This window comes from Medicago sativa, chromosome 6, assembly GCF_051527215.1.
Source record: "Medicago sativa cultivar Bolivia chromosome 6, Bolivia_mono, whole genome shotgun sequence".
NCBI classification, from domain to species: Eukaryota; Viridiplantae; Streptophyta; class Magnoliopsida; order Fabales; family Fabaceae; genus Medicago; species Medicago sativa.
In genome coordinates this window covers 58444065-58450266 of record NC_140754.1, presented here as the reverse complement: position 1 = coordinate 58450266, position 6202 = coordinate 58444065, and the positions used below count along the sequence as shown (strand labels likewise).

General features: G+C 36.3%; 1 pseudogene; it reads right to left on the bottom strand.

The window, feature by feature from the left end:
• Window positions 1–250: 250 nt before the first annotated feature.
• Window positions 251–2006, bottom strand: LOC146915929 (uncharacterized; annotated as a pseudogene).
• Between the last annotated feature and the right edge of the window lie 4196 nt (window positions 2007–6202).

Genomic DNA, 6202 nt, shown 5'->3' with positions numbered 1-6202 from the left:
TTATTCCTTTTCCTTGGAAAAAAAAAGCTCGGTGGTGAACTTAAAATTGTGAGTCAACGCTCATCAATATCTTGATATCCGAAAATCAATGAGGCACAAAGGTTTTCCCTTGACCATTCTTATTGACATAATTAGTGGTCGAAGAGTTATTGATGAAAGGAATGAAACTCTTAGTAAAAGAAAACTTTGGTCTATGATCAGCAGACCGTTTTCCTCTTTTCTTGTATTTTGGAATAAAACCTCAATGCTTTTAGTAGCCTCTTTGTCGAACACAGAACTGCATATGGGGAAGAGCATTACTTCGGAGTTCTTCAACCTACAATGATTGAGGAAATCAATCAGTTCCTCTTCAACCATAGGACAAGCTACTTTCTCCTTCTCATCAAATTTAGATTCTGACATGACTTCAACAACACTTTTGGGGCCTCCAGAAACTTCCACCATCTGACATGACTTCGACTTTTACTTCGACAAACAGCTTCTCGACTGCGTCAAAAATGGCTTCCACCACGTTACAACCTGCAACTTAAGTGTACATTGCTTCGACATCTTTTAGAGGATCAACATCCACTTGCGTCTGAGGCCTTGTTTTGTCTCCAAACTTCAGCCTGCCTTCATTCAGAGCTTTTTGCACCAGATCCCTGAAAAGTACACAATGTGAGGTTTTATGTCCCAAAAAATTATGATACTTACAAAACACTCTCTTTTTACGTTGCTCTAGTGGTGGTATTTTTAAACCATTGGGTACCGCCACTTGACCATCACCAACTAAGAGATCAAAAATCTCATCGCATTTGGTTACGTCGAACGTATAAGTTTTGGGAGTGTACTTATCATTTTGTGTCTCCACGGGATTTTTCCCATCTGATGGCCTCAACAATTTGCATGTATAAGGAGGCCTAGGTTTTAGTTCAGCAACTTTAACATCACCGTCTTCGACATCTTCAAAAGCTATGTCGAATTCTTGGTCGAATTCATTTGTGTCTATGTAAGCAACCTTTTCTCTTTTATATTTGTGAGTCCTGGCCTTTTCAGCCCTTAGTCTTTCGACTTGTCGAACTCTATCGGCCAACTGGGCCATATCTCTCAAGTATTGAGTGTCTAATTTCTTCCTAACGGAATAATCTAGGCCACCGGCGGCTATTTCGACTAACAAATGTTAAGGTACTTGAGTAAAGCATCTAGTTTTTAACAATTTGAACCTGTTCAAATAATCATCAATAGATTCAGTTGTTCTTCTCCTAACACTCGCCAATTCCTTTAGACTTATTTTAGATTGGCCCATGTAGAATTGTTCATGGAATAACCTTTCTAAATGAGTCCATTGCTGAATGGAATGCTGTGCAAGTGTGATGAACCATGTAAAGGCATTTTTTGTTATAGAATTTGGAAAGAATTTTAATCTCAAATTCTCATTGTTTTCTATATTACCAGCCTCAGTCAAATAACATGATATATGTTCGACAGTAGATTCACTAGTATCACCAACAAACGTTGTGAATTTTGGAATTTTAAAACCACAAGGAAGTTCAGTTTGTAAAATATATTCTGACAAAGGAGATACAAAATTCGGCCTATGCAAACCTATGTTTAAGCCATTATTAGCCATAATATTTTTGACCAAATTGGCTATGTTATTATTTGCTCCAATGTTTTGTTGTTCAACATTCCTAACACCTTCATCTGCATCAGATTCCTATCCACCAAAATCACTTTTGGTTGTGCCTGCCTCATTGGTTCAACAGGTTGAGGTTGAGGCACAAGTTGTGGCCTCTGAACTGCGGGTTCGACAACTTGCACAGGTTGAGTATTTTGGATTTGTGGGATATTTTGGATTTGAGGAATCTATTGATAAATAGGTTGTAGATGGGCGATGAAATCTGTTATTCTCCCCATTTGAATGGCTAATGCTTGGTAACTTTGGTCTGTACTTTGAATCAAAGGATTAAACACTGTACCAATTTGTTGTGTTAACTAATTAACATTTCGTGATTACTCTCATCCATTTATTGCCTAAACATCATAGATTCTGTAGTAAAGAATGGTTGAACACTTCTGCCAAAAATGCTAGAACTTTAAGGACTATGTGTATTAAATGGCGTGATTGGATTTGCATTATCTGTAAACGCGAAAGCATTATTATGCCAATTTTCCATCATTGAAGTTGGCATATCGTATGCTTGTTCCCTCAAAAGGTTTTGCATGTTTATGAACCTATCATCAAATCTAGCCCTAACTTTAGGGTTAGGAGAAGCAGCAAGATTAGTAGACATAGGGACACCAGCAGTAAATGGAGGCACAAAGGTTTCCATTTCTGGTAGTGTCATAGTTGCGGTTGTTGTCGGAGCGGTTGTGGGAGCGATTACTCCCATTTTCGTCGAAACCGGCATGGCCATGGTTGCCCCCACGGACGTTGATACACTAGCACCCACTGTAGGGGCAGATATAACAGCCTAAAGCCTTAAAGCGAAAAATCATGAAAATAATACAAATCATTCAAAGGATTAAGATGTTACATCTTCTATAAGTCCAAACATGCATAAATAATTTTTCAAAACATCGCAGCGGACTAATATCATAACATCTTATCAACAGCTAAATAAAATCTCCAAGTAGCCATGCCACATATATCATAATACATCTCCAAAATGAATCTCCAAATCTCAACAAAATTGAGTGATAAATCTCATAAAGTCATAAAAGATAACAACAACATATTGGCATCCTAATCAGAGCCCGACACACTAAGACTCCGAAAGCAAAAGATGAGGTAGCTCCAAAGCTAGCTTCAAGCATACCCACATCAAGCAAAGTGACTAATCCTGCACACCATCTACCCATCCATACAAATAAGGTAGGCGGTCAACCAAACGACTATTGGGGGTTAGATAACATTCCGCAAATAGATTATAATCAAACATATCATTCAAGGATTTCATGCATAGCATATATACATACTTAACATTCCTAGCATACTAAATCCACATGAATATTTTCTCCAATCCAATACAAATCATGTTATCAAACTTCTATCATAGCACATCGAGCATATTCATTCTTTAATCAAATCATCAACAAAAGCATGTCACTTAACAACATCAATCAAACCTTACAAAAATTTATCACCTCCTTCTTCATTTAGCCTAATCATCAAACTTCACCAAACTCATCACTTATGGAAAATAATCCTACATGCAACTTCACTCATTTTACATGAAGTACAAATTTCACACAGTGCATATAATTCATCTAATTCACATCAATGATATGGATCACATAAACTCTTGCCTAATCAACTCAACAAATATGATTCACCACTTCAAAAGTATAGGCAAGGCAATCTTCATCAAACAAATTCACCAAGTGTACAAACATCTTCATTCATTCAAGTTCAAGTACACAACTTCACAAGTTACACCAAATTCACCAACATATAATTTCATCAATGAACATAATTCATATAACTCATGTGGTACCATTGGATGTCGGAGGTAATTTTACCGATTCATCCCTCTACATATCTCTGCATATCTCTTCATATGGACTTATGAATGCATGGATACCAAGTATTGACTCGATAATGCATAAAAATAATTTACTCTACATATTCTCCACATATCTCCACGTATTGCATTATCAAACAATACATCCACACATCAACATTTTATCAAATAACAAGTCATCTTTACACATCATTAAGTATTCACCTCCATATATTCATAATCAACAATCATAAACAATTGTCAAGTATACATCACTACAAAGAAACAACATTGCTTCGCATATCATAACTCACTAAATAGACGGACAACTAATCACATCAAGACATTCAATCATCATTGATTTATCATCATGGAGCATTAAATTCCAACTACTCCCACTAACTCAACGTCGGGCGTCATCATTCACGGACGGAATCAAAGCTTCCCAACGAAACATTTCAAGGACTGTCCAGCTTAGTTCATCAACGGATGCCACACTCTTTGCGGGCGGGCTTAAGTTCCTGACGCAACGCATCGAGGACCACCGGGATAAGCCGTCGACGAGCGCCTTTGATCGAACGCCTCATTTCCCTGCTAAAGCCATTGAGCCATAAAGGCATCAACAGCTTGGGGGGACAACTGTTCTGGACCACTCACACGGCTACACGTGTAAAATTATACGTCGGCTTAATGCTCCGCACCCAAAGGAGCACGCAAAGCTTTCCTGCGATGTGCCACACTGGAGCACGCCTCCTAGCGGGATCACGCTACACGTGTCCTTCCCCGCTCCTAATCATACACCGCATAACCCGGAGATGGTTATGCCCAAAGCGCACCTATATAAGGGTGAACTTGCTTCACCCTCAAGGTACACATCACTTTCCACAACACTTCTTAGACTTTCTCTCTCAGTTCCGTTACTGACTTGAGAGTCGGAGTGCTAACGTGCCTGCAGGCACCTTTCATTCCACCGCAGCATTATCTACCACCGTTGCGACAAAACCGTTCTCATGGGACAGATCACCTATTCCTTAGAAAATAAGTTTAGTTTTCCAGGGTGCATCTCCTGTGTTTATCAAATTCAAATTGTTCTGTCACCTATGATATGATTCATATCATAGAAGAACCTGTTGTATCTTGGGAGGATATGCACTTATGAGGCGATAAATCCTTAAGGACAGTGATCCTATCATGCCTAATGTTTATGTAATGGTTTACTGTTTTGCAGGTTATCGCTTTCATGGTTTCGTGTTTGTTTAATTTGATTTTGCGAACTTCAAATTATGGCAATTTTGAGGATCGATAAGTTTACTTTCTCTCTCTCCTTTACTCTTGTTAAATTTTTCATTCTTGCTTTTAGTTTTATGATGACTAGCGAAAAGACGGGCACTCACGTGCCCGTCTTTCTGCTCTTTTTATTGCGATAATGTTTTAAAATTATGAACATTTTTTTTATGAAATTTTAATTTTGATTAAAAGTAAAAATATAAATTATTATTTTTGAACAAGCCAAAATGGAATATAATAATAACCACCAGCGTGATTCAACTCGCACAAGGTGTGCAAAAGAGAACCACTCCCAAAAGATTACAAAGTCAAGTCATTTGTGCTTCACAATAGAGCACAATGAAAAACATACAAGGAAAGTATGAAAATATGCAAGTTACATCAAAACATCCATACATGGTAATGGGTGGCGCCACCAATCATGGTAGGCATAAATAAAAGAAGACAAGTTAGCCTTTATCCACGCAAACGAGAGCAACTTAACCTTGTCTGAAATAGCCTGGGAGTCTAGTGCTTTTTGATTGAATACCCGGTTGTTCCGCTCCTTCCAAATAATCCAGACTCATGCGAACCAAATTATTCGAAAGAATAAGTGTGAATGTCTCGGACACCCCGCCAGGTGACCAAACTGAAGAAGATGATCTCGAACTGAAGTTGGTGCAACGAAGGATATGCGTAACCATTGTAAAATATAAATGTTTTTTACTTTCAAATTAAAACAAATCAAACTCAACATGATTATCTATTTCAATGAAACTAACAATATAACAAAAAATATAATCTAAATTCTTATTTTTTTAATAACACTAACTACAATCTTTATTATAGAAAAAGTTGTTGTTTAAGGGTATAATTGTGATAATGAAAAAGTAAGTATAGATACACTCATCTAGTTTGTTACACTCTTTAAATGATAAAGGAAAAACACTGGACATTTGTGTTTGTTACACTTTAAATTTATTCTTATCTATTTGTTACATGTGTTATTTCGCTAACGTTTGAAAATTATGAACGGTGTTTTTTGAATGAAATTTTAATTTTGATAAAAAGTAAAAATATAAATGTTTTTTGCTTTCAAATTAAAAAAAGCAAATTAACTATGATTATCTATTTCAATTAAACCAACTATATAAGAAAAAAATATAATCAAAATTCTTATCTATTTAATGACACCAACAACAATCTTTATTATAGAAAAAGATTATTATTATATTATCAACACAAACATGCACATCTATCATGACAATTTAATATATTATCATATAATATTTTTATAGTATACGAGATTTTGATGGTGGAGTTTTATAATTTAATATATTTTGTGAACAATTTCAAAGTTAGCCTTGTGATCTCGATTTGCCAGCTACTACCAGATTCAAGGTCATCTGTTAAATAATTATATTATCTGATCCACACTACACGAGATTCACAAT